Here is a 16,342-nt window from a genome sequence, read left to right as displayed (position 1 = left end):
ACTGAGCCACCCAGGCGCCCTGCCAGACATTCTTCTAAGAGCTTTTACAGGCAAAAAAAAAAAAAAAAGAGCTCATTTAATCATCACTACCAGCCTGGGAGTAGATTTTACCATTGTTGTCACCTTCCTTCTACAAGTGAGGAAACTCATTTGGGGAAAATGAGGCAGAAGGTCTAGTTTTTGCAAATTGCCCAAGGGCTCCTGGATGGCTCCTGGATGAGGGCTGGTCAGAATGACCAAGCCAGGGGCACCTGGCTGGCTCAGTGGGTAGAGCATATGACCCTTGATCTGAGGGTTGTGGGTTCAAGCCCCACGTTGGGTATGGCGATTGCTTAAAAGTAAAATCTTTTGAAAAAGAAAGAAAGAGGGGCACCTGGGTGGCTCAGTCGGTTAAGCAACTCTTATCTTCGGCTCAGGTCATGATCTCAGGATCCTGGGATCGAGCCCTGCATCGGGCTCCCTGCTCAGCAGGGAGCCTGCTTCTCCCTCTCCTTCTGCTGCTCTCCTTGCTTGTGCTCTCTCTCGCTCTCCCTCTCTGTCAAATAAATAAATAAAATCTTTAAAAAAAAAAAAAAGAAAGAAAGAAAGACCAAACCATAATTAGGAGCTTGGAATTTTCAGCCCACCCCCCCCAATCTTCCAGAGAGAAATGAAGTTAATAATCAATTATGCTTGCATAAGGAAGCCTCCATAAAATCCCAATAGTAGGGGGTTTGGAGAGCTTCCAGGCTGGTGAACACATCCACACCAGGAGAGTGACACATCCCAACTTCAAGGGGACAGAAGCTACTGCACTCAGAACCCTCCTGGTCCTTGCCCTATGTACCTCTCTCCCTCTGTGGCTATTCCTTTCATTAAACAACAAAATTTTCAACTGAGTACATTTATTTTTTTTCCATTTTTTAAAGATTTATTTATCTACCTTAAGAGAGAGGGAGAGAGCATGAGTGGGGGGAGGGGCAGAGGGAGAGAATCCTCAAGCAGACTCTCCGTGGGGGAGCCTGACATGGGTTTGAATCCCACGAACCCAAGATCATGACCTGAGCCAAAACCAAGGGTCGGACGCTTAACCGACTGAGCCACCCAGGTGCCCCTCAACTGAGTACATTTAAAGATCAAATTGGCTTTATTCAATGATTCATGAATCGGGCAGCATCCCATCTAACAGATAGAAAGGCGCTCCAAGGAACTGTACAAAATGGAAGGCTTTTACAGGCAGGAGGGGGAAGAGATAAGGAAAGAACAGATTGCCTCACCGTTCTTTGGGGGATAGAAAAGATTTATGTGGCAGATTCCCTCACCAGTGCTAACCAGGGAATTCCAGATTGACTGGCCAAAGGTCACATTCCTGGGAGACGTTGAAACTGTAACTAGGTTAGGTATTAAGTCTTGGTTTGCTGACATGGGTCTTAGCACAAGTGACTCCATTTTGGGCCTGCTGTCTCCTTTTTAACAATCTGTATCCTCTATCATATCCTTTAATAAACTAGTAAACATAAATGTTTCCCTGAGTTCTGTGAGCTACTCTAGCAAATTAATCTAAACCAAAGAGTTTGCTGGAACCTCTGATCTATAGCCAGTTGGTCAGAAGCACAGGAAATAACCTGGCTTCACAGACTGGCCTCTGAAATGTGTGTGTTTGTTGCGGGGGGTGGGAGTGGAGTCTTGTGGGACCAAGCCCTTAACTTTCTGGGATCTGGTACTATCTCCAGATAGATAGTGTCAGAATTGAGTTAAATTGTAGGACACCCAACTGGTGTCACAGAGAATTGCTTGGTGTGGGGGGAAAAGCCTCCATACATTTGGGGACCAGAAGTGAAGTGGTTTGTGTGAGCAGCAAGGGAGACTCACAGGGAAGAAACACACAGCAGGGGAAGAACTGGGTTTTGCCCCACGTAGTGTGGAGGGAGGAAAAAGAATTTCCCCCTACCCTTCTAGGTACTTGGCCGAGACACCCCTGTAATAAAAAGACATATTAACAGGAGAAAAACAAGCAAAAGTTTAATAACATATATACCTCCTGCATCCGTGGGAGAGACCCAGGAAAACCGAGTAACTCTCCCAAATGGCCCAAACCACCAGCTTAAATATCTCTAGCTAAAGACAAAAGATGCTGGGCGGTGGGGACAGGAGGAAGGAACTACGGAAGAAATGACCATAGCTCCTTTTCCTTCGGTGGAGTGGTGTCTTGACGGTGGGGATTTGAAAGAGGGCGCCAGTTACCTCCATTTTCTTCTTTCCGACGTCTCTCTTAATTCAGGCCAAAGACCCGGTGGGCAAAGCATCCTGGGTTGGGAACTGAAGCTCCCCCCTCAAACAATAGGGACCGCCCTGAGCCAGCAAGACCCCGCGGGACCGACCCCAAGACAATGATCGACCTGGCCTTTCCTGCCCACCTGCCTGTACCCACCGACCTTTGTCCCACATTTTCCTTATCAGGAGCCGGAGGGATTTTCAGCACTTTGGAGACCATCTCTGAGCGGCTAGTGCCCTGTCTTCCCGGTGGTGCCCTCACCGACATAAACCCCTTCCTCGTCCCACCACTACTCATCTCCGTGCCTTTGGATTTTGGAGTGGCCGAGTCTGGTCTGTTCGGGGCCCCCGGAGCCAGGGGCTCTGGCACCCGCTGTGCCCTGGTTACAAGAAGCTAGGGGGCCTGCTCACCAATGAGAACAAGAGATAAGGGGCAGCAAGAAGCCCCATCCTCCGGGATCTGCAGAATGGAGCCCCCCACAGTCTGCGCCTGGGGTGGGAGTGGGCGAGAATGGTTGAGAAAGATTCCCGGTAGGTTCAATATTTGTTAACTGCAATCCGTGTGAAGGTGTCATTCCATCCGCGAGACCCAGCCACGTGCCAAGTGCGAAGGAGGTGGCTCCTTCGTTCTCTATGAGGCCAAATTCCCAGGACAAGTCTTCGGAGGCCTGAGCCAGCCTGGCCCAGGACATCAGCCCTCAGGGACACCGGTTCTATAGCTGTAGAAGCCACACCTTCAATTTAACAGAGGCCTGGCTGAGCAGCTGGGGGGCTCTGGCTCCCCCAAGCGGGAAGTCAACCCTGGGAGGGAAAAGGCTCTCTCTCGCTTTCTCTATCCCCAGCTCTTAGAGCACCCCAACAAGGGATAGGCGCTGCACAGACAGCATGTGTGAAGTGCAAGGGGTGGGGGGAGGGGTGGGGGCCGGAAGGGGTACAGTCCTGGAGACCGGTCAGCACACCCCAGCCCCAGGATGGCTTTTGGCACTTACTGAGTCCTTCAAACCTTTTCTCTTTACTTCCTGGATACTGTGGCCCCATATAATTTTCTTTTTAAGATTTTATTTATTTGACAGAGAGAGAGCACAAGCAGAGGGAGAGAGAGGGAGAAGCAGGCTCCCTTGCTGAGCAAGGAGCCCGATGTGGGACTCGATCCCAGGACTCTGGGATCATGACCCGGGCCAAAGGCAGCCGCTTAACCGACTGGGCCACCCAGGTGTCCCACTCTATATAATTTTTAATGGATTTCATTTTTTGTTTCTTTTAAATCCCACAAAAGTAATACAGGAATACATTTTCCTTGGAAAAAAACATTACGCATATGACTACAGTCTTCTTTGACACCCCTCCCCCAACCCCGGGTCCACTGGGGACAACCCTAATTATAATCACTGCTATCGCTTGGGTGTGATCCTCCCCGAGCCCATTCCGTGCATTTACATTCATTTGCATATGCATATATGCAGACAGAGATTGGTGCCTTGTGGGCGTTCTTTTACATAAATTAGCTCACACTATTCTTGTTGCGCAGCAACTTGCGTTTGTCACTTACCAGTCCATCTGGGAGATTAACAAACATTTATCGAGCACTTACCCTATGCCAGGCACTGTTCTAGAGGCTGGAGCGAGCTCACCACACTAAAGTGTACAACACAACACAAAACTCCCTGCCCTCGTGGAGCTTACGTTGTAATGGGGGGAAGACAGTCCACAATAAACAACATACTTGAGTAAAACATATAGTATGCCAGATGGTGATGAGTGCTAAGGAAAAAATAAAGCAGGGAATGGAGAGTGGGACAGAGGGGCTGGCCCAAGAGAGTGGGGGAAGCTGCAATTTTAAGTAGGATGGTCGGGGAAGGCCTCACCAAGAACACCTGAAGGAGGCGGGTGAGCAAGCAGACCAGATATCTGGGGAAAGAGCATTCCAGGCCAGGAGCTTGGCCGGCATCTTGGAAGAATAGCAAGGAGGTCGGCTGATTCCTGGAGCAGGTTAAATGGGGAGAATAGATGGGAGATGAGGACTTTGGCTTTTGCTTTGATTAAGATGGAGCCAGGGGCACCTGGGTGGCTCAGTTGGTTAAACATCTGCCTTTGGCTCAGGTCATGATCCCGGGGTTCTGGGGTCCTGGGGTCCTGGGATCAAGCTCCTCATCAGGTTCCCTGCTCAGTGGGGAGTCTGTTTCTCCCTCTCCCTCTGACCCTCCCCCTCCTCACGCTCTTGCTGGCTTGCTCTCTCTCTCTCAAATGAATAATAATAATAATAAAAAAGATGGAACCATTGGGCAGTTCTGTGCAGAGACGTAACATGATCTGATTTATGTTTTACTGGGAAGTGAAAAGTGGCTGGGTTCTGGATACACGCTGAAGGTAGAGCTGACAGGATTTGCTGATGAACTGGAAGGGGGTGGTACAAGATGACCCCAAGGTTTTTAGCCAGAGTGACTGAAAGCATGGAGTTGCCATTTGTGGAGTGAGGTGGATGGTGGGAGGAGCAGGTTCGGGGGTAAGGCGTGGGGGATTTGGTGTGGAGCCTGCCGAATGCGGCGTGGCAATTAAACATCCAGGCGGTGATGTCAAGGTTGATTTATACAGGGATGGAGTTCAAGACAGAGGTCCCGGCTGGAGATGTGAACATGGGAGCTGTCCTGTATATAGAAGCAAAAATGATGTTCAGGGGGCGCCTGGCTGGCTCAGTCGGTTAAGCGTCTGCCTTCGGCTCAGGTCATGATCCCGGGGTCCTGGGATCCCGCTGGGGGAGCCAGAGCCCCCCAGCTGCTCAGCCAGGCCTCTGTTAAATTGAAGGTGTGGCTTCTACAGCTATAGAAACGGTGTCCCTGAGGGCTGATGTCCTGGGCCAGGCTGGCTCAGGCCTCCGAAGACTTGTCCTGGGAATCTGTCCTCGTAGAGAACGAAGGAGCCACCTCCTTCGCACTTGGCACTCTCCCTGCTCGGTGGGGATCCCTCTTCTCCCTCTCCCTCTGCTGCTCTTCCTGCTTGTGCTCTCTCTCTCTCTCTGTCAAATAAATAAATAAAATCTTAAAAAAAAAAAAAGAATGATGTTCAGTATATATTTAAAGCCCTGGTCTGGACGAGACTGCTAGGAAACACTAGGGAAGAAAAGAGATCTGAGGACACAGCCCTGGGGGCACTCCACCTTTCAGAAGTCAGGAGATGAGGAGGAACCTAAAGGAGACTGAAGGCCAGTGAGTTAGGAGAGTGTGGTGTCCTGGAGGGAGGAGGGAGGTCAACTTTATTGATTATGCAGAAGGGACAAGTCAGAGGAAGATGGAGAAAATTGATCCATGGATTTGGCAGCATCTAAATTGTTGGTGATTGTATAGGGAAAAACCTTGGTTTTAGTCCTTCCAGTTATTTCCTGTGTGTCTCCTTTACCTTCACAGAGAACACTTCACTTCTGACACTTGTGGTCACCAAATGTGGAGGTGTTTCCCCACGCCGACAAGCAATTCGTGGACACCACCAAGGTGTCCGGGAATTCAACTCCGTTCTGACAGTATTTACCCAGAAATGGCATCAGATTCAGAAGTTAAGAGCTTAGGCCCAGAAGACTGCCACCCAAATTCAGATGCCAGTCACAAGCCCAGGCTCTCCCCTGTATTTCTGACCTACCGGCTATGGAACAGAAATTCCAATAACCTCTCCCCCTCTTAGGTTCCATGAATTTTCTAGAGCGGCTCACAGAACTCAGGGAAACACTTACGTTTACCAGTTTATTAAAGATATGATAAGGGATACAGATGAACAGCCAGATGAAGAGATACATAGGGCAAGGAGCTCCATGTCCCCATGGAATTGGGGCGCCTCACCCTCCCGTTGTGGATGTGTGTGGATGTGTTCACCAACCCGAAAGCTCTCTGAACCCCCTACTACTGGGGATGTTATGGGGGCCTTCCTCATGTAGGCATAATCCATCATTAGCTCCATTCCCAGCCCCTTTCCCCTTTCTGGAGGATGGGGTTGAGGCTGAAAATTCCAAGCTACTAACCACGGCTTGATCTTTCTGGTGACCAGACCCCATCCAAGAGCCATCCAGGAACCCACTCACAGTCACTCCAATAGCATAAAAGATGCTCCTAGTGCTCTTATAACTTAGGAAAATACAAGGGTTTTAGGAGCTCTATGCCAGGAACTGGGGGCAGAGGCCAATATATATTTTGTCTATGAACTCACAATGATCTTAAGAACAGCTTTGGTGGAATGGTGGGGGCAAAGGCCAGATTGGAGTTTGTACAGGAGAGGCTTAGAGCGGGGGCGCCTGGGGGGTTAAGCGTCTGCCAGCGGGCTCCCTGCTCAGCGGGGAGCCTGCTTCTCCCTCTCCCTCTGCCCGCCGCTCCCCCTGCTTGTGCTCTCTCTCGTTCTGTCAAATAAATAAATAAATAAATAAATAAATAAATAAATAAATAAATAAATAAAATGTTGTAAAAAGAGAGAGAGAGGCTTGGAGGAGAAAGACGAGAGGCAGCAAATGCAGGCAGCTCGTGAACTGTTTAGAAAAAAGGGAAGGAAAGAAATGAGGCAACAGCTAGAGGAAATCAGTTTTCTTTTTCTTCAGCTGGAGAATCAACAGCATATGTGTGTGCGAATAGAAAAGATCCAGTAGAGAAGGAGAAACTGATGATTCAGGAAAGCAGGGCCAACTGCTAGGCAAGGAGTGGCAAGCAGGCGAGAGGGAACGGGACCCAATGCAGAAGTGGAGCCTTATAGTAACAGTTCCTTAGAGTAACAGGACTGTGCAGGAACTCAGTGTAGAATCTTCAACCCAGGGGGCGCCTGGGTGGCTCAGTCGGTTAAGCGACTGCCTTCGGCTCAGGTCATGATCCCGGGGTCCTGGGATCGAGCTCCGCATCGGGCTCCCTGCTCCCCTGGGGAGTCTGCTTCTCTCTCTCTCTCTGCTCCTCTCCCCACCCCCCGCTCCGGCTCATTCTCTCAAATAAATAAATAAATAAATAAATAAATAAATAAATAATCAATCTTCAACCTTAAATGCTGGGAAGGAGCTTAGAAGAGATGCACTCTGGGGTGCCTGGCTGGCTTGGGGTTGTGAGATCGAGACCCATGTTGGGTGTAGAGATTACTTAAATAAATAAAATTTAAAAAAAAAGAAGTAATGCACTCCAACTTTATTCCACATGCAGGAATTCCCCCATGCAGCCTTCCAGAAAATACTGGTCCAGCCTCTGCTTGAACATCTCCAGTGATGATGAACTGGCTCCTTCTCAAAGGAGCCGTTTGCGTGTTAAGATCCCTCTGTCGGTTAGGGAGCTCTTGTAATTGTAGGGTGCCAAAGCCGCGTCTCTGTCAGGCCCACCCACTGGACTGCGCTCTGTGCTCCTGCGCCACAGACACTCACAGTAATATAAATTGCCAGGAGTTTTGTAGATTTCAAGCACTCTTTTGTAGACCACCTCTCACTGAATTCTCACACCAGTGAGGAAACTGAGGCTCAGGGAGATTCAGTGACTTACCAAAGGGAGCAGCCTTGGTAAGTTGCAGAGCCACGAATTTGGCTGGGGGTCCTGAGTCCCAAGCCCACTCTACACTCCTCCACTCTGCCTTGAGTCCCCTCCAGCTCTCCTCCCATGGGCCAGCCCTTCGGTTTTTCAAAGGCAGCTGTCATATTCCCCCCTGAGCCTGCCCTTCCTGCAGCTAAACTTTCTCAATTTCTTTCAATCATTTCTCATCGGGAGTCCCTTCACTCCTGGCCACTGCCACAAGTGGGTTCCAAAACCTGAGTACCATATTCCGCGTGGGGTCTGGCCAGTCCCGTGTAGAGCCACCTTCTTGTGCCCCTCCCCCCCCCCTTTGCAGCCTGGAATCAAATGCCTGGCTTGGTAATGCAGCCTCTTCAATCTGTTGTCTTACTCATTTTTTCACTCATAAATATGAATAATTTGCATATGTGTTTGGTCTGTTTTGTTCCTTTACAAAATCTCCAGTCCCCAGGAGCCCTGAGAAACAAGTGTTACACAAGCACAGAAGGAGATGCATGAGGCAGCCCCGACATTTAATTATACTTCGAAATGTGTGGAGAAGTGTGAAACCTGCCCTACCCCACTTGCTAGATTGGGCATGTGGGTCTTATCTGTCGTTGGAAGGAGTGTGTCCTCCCTCTGGATCTCGATGAATGAAACCATGTCGAGTTGTTGCATCCGTGTGGATTTCCAGCAGCTCTGAGCGTCTGGCAGACAGGAAACAAATCAAGCAACTCTTCTTCCCAGCCTGCTCTTGCCAAACTGGCAGCCAGGGGACCCCAGCAACAGAGCCCTTGATGGTGCCCGCTGGCCAAACTGGAACGTGGTGGCCAAACTGGGGCAGATTCTTCCTTGTGCCTTAAGGGAGCAGCCAAACTCCCCCAAAGAATGGGGTTGACCCCTTAATGGGTAATACTGAGCTGTAGGCTTCAGGGTCCTAGAGCACCCGGCGGGTATTGGACCCTGATCCCTCCACGATCCTGTACCAGGCAGGGTTGTTTCCCTTCAAGGGGTTGACAGCCTGCAGCATGCGTGCCAAAGATGGCAGGCAAATCCATTAGCCATGGCCCTGGGACCCGCTGCCAAGCTCTCTCCCTCTCCCTTCCCCTGCTGTTTGTGGGCACCGTTAGCCATTCACTGCAAGAGCTGACCCACGGACAGTGTCTTCTCTCGAGAGCCCGTGCTGAGCTCGAGGCCCGCCTCGCCCCCCTCTACCAACCTGAACCCAACCCCAGCACATCAGGCAGAGAGCTCATGCTCTTAGCAGACCAGCTGTGAGAGACCGTCCACACCTGCCCTAACCGATAAGTGAAAACAGAGTATGGTTTCCACAAGGCCACGGAATGTACACGTGACAGCCTCAGACTCAGTGCCATCAAAGGCACGAGCCAGGTTTCTTTCTCCCCCTTTTTTTTTTTTCATATTTTATTTACTTGAGAGAGCGAAAGAGAGCATGGGTGAGGGGAGGGGCAGAGAGAGAGGGAGAAGCAGGCTCCCCGCTGAGCAGGGAGCCCAATGTGGAGCTGGATCCCAGGACCCAGAGATCATGACCTGAGCCGAAGGCAGATGCTCAACCGACTGAGCCACCCAGATGCCCCTCTTTTTTTTTTTTAATCAATTAATTCACATATAGTGTATTATTAGTTTCAGAGACAGGCCCTGTTTCTTAATCTCCAGAGTGAGAACAAATGACAACAAAGTATGACACACCCAAGAATGCTGTATGTTGAGACCTCACCAGATCCTGCCCGCTCGAATCAGAACAATGTTCAAGGAAACTCAACCCTTAACGAGGGCCACTGAAACATTGAGGTCAAGCCTTGGAGGCCTTGAGTCATTTGGGAAGATGCCACAAGCCCAAGCAAGGAGCTATGTTCCCTTGTTTACTTCCCGCAAGAGGCAGGTACGGTCTCCCAGAGAAGCCGCCATGAAACATAGGACTCGGATGGCAGAGTTGAGTGGGCCTCCATGAAAGGTCTCCAATACCAGAATTCTCTCCCCTGTCAGGCTCTCCCATGTCTGAGATCTCCACCATTAAAGCCACTCCTTCAGTTTAAGGCATTGAAGGCTCGTTGTGATGATAAGGCAAATATTTCAGAGTATAAGCTCTCAGCTAAACATCTGCCCCTGGAGCCACACCACCTGGCATCGAATCCCAGCTCCACCACGTACTAGCTGTGCAATCTTGGGTGAGTCACTTAACCTCTTAACTTCTCTGTGCCTCAATTTCCCCATCTGTAAAATGGAGATAATAATGGCCCCGCTGATGAGGCTAGTTTGAGGACTCAATGAGTTAATGCACATAAACATCGGAAGTGCTCACCAGATGTTAACTGTTATCATTACGATGGGGTCAGATTGTGGAGGGCTTTGAATGCCGGGCTAAGGAACAATGCGGGCTCAGGTCCGGCCTAGGACCCAGACCTAACTCCTCCCCACTCCATGACTGGAGCCAGTTTCCAAGGATCAACCAACGCTCTAGCCATGGGCTCAGCCCTGGCCCAGGCTCTAGGCCAGAGGGACATCGGTAGCTCCAGCTGAGCACTCTGAGACTCTGCCTGCGATCACCCTTACTGTTGAGCCAGCCCTGACTTTAGACCTCAGTTCTTTTTTTTTTTTTTTAAGATTTTATTTATTTATTTGACAGAGAGAGACACAGCGGGAGAGGGAACACAAGCAGGGGGAGCGGGAGAGGGAGAAGCAGACTCCCTGCCGAGCAGGGAGCCCGACGCGGGTCTCGATCCCAGGACCCTGGGATCACGACCTGAGCCGAAGGCAGACGCTTAACGACGGAGCCACCCAGGTGCCCCCAGACCTCAGTTCTGGTAACTCGGCAGCCCCCTCGTGTCCCCTTCCATCATGCTTCAGTTCTGGCTGCTAAATTATTGCCTTTTTCCCCTGTGCTTGCTTTGGAGACCTTTCAGCCAGGTGGGAAATTGAGACATAAGTCACTGAGAACCATTCAAGCTACTATATGATAACATGCTGGGTTGGGTGTTCCAGACGGCAGGGATTCTGTGAGGGGGCAAGTGATTAGGATTAGAGCAGTCGGGCAGAGCAGCCTGGAGGGAGCAGAGCTGGGATAGGTAACATTTGCCCTGGCAGAAGGGAAAAGCTGGAGTCTGGTCACATGCCTGGACCCTGCGCTTAGCCCCCTAAAAACTCACCTGACAATCCCGCTGTCTGTCCTGTCCCACAGCCGTTAACTGGGTCATGTCCAGCTGTCTCTGGGGAGATGGCAGTGCCTACTAACGCTGAGGACAGCAGTGACGTGTGTGGACCTGGAGGATGGCACATCGATGCCCTCTGTTGATGGCTGGTCATCGGAGCACTACCAAGAGAGCCCTAGAAATAAAAATGACACTGGATCTTTTTATCATCTAAAGCCAACTGCCTCATCCTCTTTGGAGAACCCGCAAGAGGCACGGGGTCAGGCCCTTATTGTCTCTCACAAACCCTCAGCAACAGGTTCAACTCGGGATGAATCAAGTCATTCCCAGAATCCTTTGAGAACCACTTGCAGGCAGCTCACCACTCCTCTGGCTTGGAGTTGACCACTCCTGCTCTCCAAATGACAGACAAAGCGCATTGATGATGCACAGGATTTGTTTATACTAGTGCTTCTCAAACGATCTGTGGTGAAAGATCAGTTATTTATTTTCTTTTCATTTCCAATCTGTCATGAGCAGATACTTTAGTAAGATTTTTAAAAAAATGAGTCATGGGCTGAGATGCCTCAGTAATATCGAATCTCCAGAAATGCTTCTAAGCTCTCAATTTCCTTTCTTCTCCTGTTGGACTGGCGTCAGTCCACAGACCACACCATTCTAGGCCTCTCTGGATTCCATCTGCTCAGGGAGGAGATGCTGACGGCACCGTTATCAGGCTCCCCAGGACGGGCTGGCTCTACTGAGAGTCTGTCCATTCCCTACCCAAAGCCACGACAGAAGGGACGCCAGCCTGGGAGAAGATCTGCCACTTGCTAGCAGCCCTGTGACCCCCGGACAAGTTGCCTAGCCTCTCTGAGCCTCAGTTTCTGCATCTGTAAAATGGGTTCCTTTCTCGTGAGAGTGTTGTTTGAATTCAATGAGATATAACCCATGGCACACAGCACCGGGCACGTTGCTAAGTCTTACCGGGGGCTTGCTGAAACTGCATTATCTACAAGGCAGACGGTCTAGAGACAATACTACACGTTGGTTAAGAGCCCAGGTTTTGGCATCATTGCATTTTTGGCGTGGAATTAGGTGGTCACCTAATCCATCTGTCATCTGTGAAACGGCGATAACACTCAGACCCACCTCCTAGGGCTGCACAGGGGATTCGGTGCTCAGCTCTGCGTCTTTCACAGAGTAAGTGCCCAGGGACTGGTAGTTAGATTCCAATTGTGCCCACATCCTCTCTCTAATCCTAACCCCTACTCTGCCATAGACCACCCGGAGGGAAACGTGCCCTCAGCTGAGAAAATAAGATTCAGCGTTCACCATTCTGGTATCTGAAACCAGAAACTATGTCTCGCTGAGTCAGCCAGAATCTTTTGCTCGCAATTGAAGGAGCATGAGCAACGGAGTCAAACAGACCTGTTTGATGCCTCACTCCAGCACCTACTGGCTGTGCGTCCTTGACTCAGTTGTTTCACCTGCCTGTACCTCAGTTGCCTCATTTGTAAAATGGAACCAGTGCAATGAGCCAGTTGTCTCCAAAGTGGGGTGTGTGAGATGACTCACTGAGGTGTGGGAAGAAGATATGAGAACTTCTATGAAAATTTCTCTTGTGACAAAGATACAAGGGAAATTAAAGTGTAACGCACACAACTCGTGGGTTGGCGCCAGCACCCTCATCCGGTCCCTTTGTAAGATAGTCCTGGGTGTCCTGAGGGAGGAACAGGAATTCCACGATGCAGAAAGATGGATGGTGACGCCAGCCCTCTTTCATTTTATTTTTAACTTATTGCAAAGTTCTGCAATTTGTGTGTTGGATTGTGAATTTACAGATTATACCATCTGGTATTAACTAAACCAGTCCTCCCCAAATGGAAAAGTGGCTTGAAAAGATGCCTACAAAACCACAGCCCAAATGAAGATAATATGAAGAATACAAGTACAAATGGGGAGAGGAAAATGGCAGAACTGATTCATCTCCATTCCTAGTGTGAGCTTCTTATCTGCCCCATCACAAAGTAACAGCAACAACAAACACATTGATTCTGATAAGAAATCAGCCAAAAGAAAAAAGAAGAAACAAAAAAGAAAAATATCAAGAAAGCTACTTAAAGTATGATTCACATCCACTTTGTTTTTTTTTTTTTTAAGATTTTATTTATTTATTCATGACAGACAGAGGAAGAGAGAGAGAGAGAAGCAGAGGGAGAAGCAGGCTCCCAAGGAGCAGGGAGCCCGATGCGGGACTCGATCCCAGGACCCTGGGATCATGACCTGAGCCGAAGGCAGACGCTCAACCATCTGAGCCACCCAGGCGCCCCACATCCACTTTGTTAATAACAAACTCACTTTAAGTGTCTACTTTGCCTTGAGATACTGGCTAAAAATAATACGAAGGGATCATGATTAGCAGAATCCATGAGCATAATAAAATGGTTACTTCTCACCACTAAGTTTGGGGGTGATTTGTTACACAGCAATAGGAACTGAAGGGATAATGAAAGGGTAGGGGCACAAAGGACACTTCTGGATACTATGATGCTCTATTTCTTGATCTGGGTGCTGGTGGTAAATTTGTAAAAATTCGTCAAGCTGTACACTTATGATTTGTGCACTTTTCTGTACGTATGTCCTAATTTTTTTTAAGTTTACCTTTAAAAACTGGGTATCCAGGGGCGCCTGGGTGGCTCAGTCGGTTAGACGTCTGCCTTTGGCTCAGGCCGTGGTCCCAGCGTCCTGGGATCAAGCCCCACATCGGGCTCCGTGCTCAGCGGGGAGCCTGCTTCTCCCTCTCCCTCTGCCTGCCTGTCTGCCTACTTATGATCTCTCTCTCTCTGTCAAATAAATGAATAAAATCTTTAAAAAAAAAAACCTGGGTATCCAGAATATAATGACAAATCTCTGGGGCACCTGGGAGGCGCAGTCGGTTGAGTGTCTGACTCTTGGTTTTGGCACAGGTCATGATCTCAGGGTGGTGAGATCGAGCCCCGCATCAGGCTCTGCACTCAGCAGGAGTCTGCTTGAAGATTCTCTCCCTCTGCCCCTCTCCCCACTCATGTGCTCTCTCTCAAATAAATAAATAAATCTTTTTTAAAAAAGATAAATCTCTACTACTTCTTCAGCAATGTTTAACATCATGTGAGTTTCAATACAGTACTCTATTAAATCTCACTACATGTAAAGATACATGTTTAGAAGCTTCATTTGGAGTTTCTTGCCAAATAATGAAAAACAAAACAGATCCCTCTGGGAAAACACTTGTTTTTCCTATCATGGTAAAAATGGTCAAAATAGGGGCATCTGGGTGGCTCAGTTGCTTAAACGTCTGCCTTCGGCTCAGGTCATGATCTCAGGGTCCTGAGATAGAGCCCCACGTTGGGCTCCCCGCTCAGTGGGGAGTCTGTTTTCCCTCTCTCCCTGCCCCTCCCCGCCACTTGTGTGCTCTCTCTCTTCCCCCCAAATAAATAAATAAAATTAATAAAAATAAAAATAAAAGTGGTCAAAATAAATCCACGTGAAATAATATGGTGACAACCTGAAATTCGTTCTTTTGTCAGCAAATACTGTTGGAAGGGCATCTAGAGAACATTGCTGAAGATGTGAACAAAGAGTATTAGAATAAATGATATAGTGTGGGAAGTTTGCTATACGGCTGGATAAAATGTTTCTAACATTTGCAGCTTTGTATTTGCTAGATTCTGTTTCATTAATGAAATCCACATAAAACAACTTTTTTGTGGGCTACTAAAGGAAAGATATAAAGAAAAAGATGTAATTTGATCAAAACATGACTGGTTTAAAAAATGACTGGTTTAATTATTTTATTTTATTATTCTTTTTAAAGATTTTATTTATTTATTTATTTGAGAGAGAGACAGAGATAACGAAAGAGAGCACAAGCAGGGGGAGTGGGAGAGGGAGAAACAGACTCCTGAGCAGGGAGCCCGACGCAGTGCTCAATTCCAGGACCCTGGGATCATGACCTGAGCCGAAGGCAGACGCTCAACCTACTAAGCCACCCAGACGCCCCTTTATTTTATTATTTAAAAAAAATTTTTAAGTAGGCTCCACACCCAACATGGGGCTTGAACTCACGACCCTGAGATCAAGAGTTGCATGCTCTACCGACTGAGCTGGTCAGGCACCCCCTAATTTTTTTTTTAAAGATTTTTTTTTTTATTTATTTGACAGAGAGAGAGACAGCGAAAGCAGGAACACAAGCAGGGGGAGTGGGAGAGGGAGAAGCAGGCTTCCCGCCGAGCAGGGAGCCCGATGTGGGACTTGATCCCAGGACCCCGGGATCACGACCCGAGCCGAAGGCAGACGCCTAACGACTGAGCCACCCAGGCGCCCCCTAATTTTTAAAAAATATCTTGTAGAAAAACTGGGAATACAGTAGTGCTGCTTTGACAGGATTTTTTTTCAAAAGGTGGGGGGTGGATTTCAAGGTAAGTTTACTGAGAAAGTTGGCAAGCTGTTTCAGCCAAGAAACTGGAAGCGTGAAATATGCAAAGTGCTATCAGATTCATCCAGTATGGTATAGATACTAGATCTTTTGATACACAGTAAAACTTTTACAATGTTCTATTTTGTAACAAGGTAGAGAATGATACTCCCATGGTCACTTCGGTACCACACAGAGGCTGACTGTTTAGTGACAAAGTCCTTAAAAGAGTTTCAACCTATGGGCGCCTGGGTGGCTCAGTTGGTTAAGCGACTGCCTTCGGCTCAGGTCATGATCCTGGAGTCCCGGGATTGAATCCCGCATCGGGCTCCCTGCTCAGCAGGGAGTCTGCTTCTCCCTCTGACCCTCTTCCCTCTCGTGCTCTCTCTCTATCTCATTCTCTCTCTCTCAAATAAATAAATAAAAAAAAAAAGAGTTTCAACCTAAAAGATACGCTTTCCTTTCCCACAAAGGTGTTTCAAATTTACTGATTTCTTCCATGGTGTCCTATAGCAGTCAGTGAACATTTAAAAAAAAGAAACAACAATTTGGGTGTCTGGGTGGCCCGGTTGGTTAAGCGTCTGCCTTCGGCTCGGGTCATGATCCCAGGGTCCTGGGATCGAGTCCCGCATTGGGCTCCTTGCTCAGTGGGGAGCCTGCTTCTCCCTCTCTCTCTGCCTCTTCCCATCTGTTTGTGCTCTCTCGCTCTCTCAAATAAATAAATAAATCTTTTAAAAAATCAACAATTTCCCAATTAAATGGCAAAAAATGTAGTTTAAAAAAATAAAACAATTATAATAAATACACCCAATCTAGCTATTCAAAGTTAAATTGATATTTTAAGAATGAGTGAGAAAGTAACCGCTTTGGTAGGAAACTCAGTACATGGAGAGAACATTTGGAAAACGAATACATGTGTTTTCACTGTTATGTAATTTTATTGCCAAAAATGACTTAAGTTGCATACCTAGAAAACCTCTCATATCTGCACA

This window comes from Zalophus californianus, chromosome X (genome assembly GCF_009762305.2).
Source record: "Zalophus californianus isolate mZalCal1 chromosome X, mZalCal1.pri.v2, whole genome shotgun sequence".
In the NCBI taxonomy this organism is placed as follows: domain Eukaryota; kingdom Metazoa; phylum Chordata; class Mammalia; order Carnivora; family Otariidae; genus Zalophus; species Zalophus californianus.
This window is presented reverse-complemented; position numbering follows the sequence as displayed.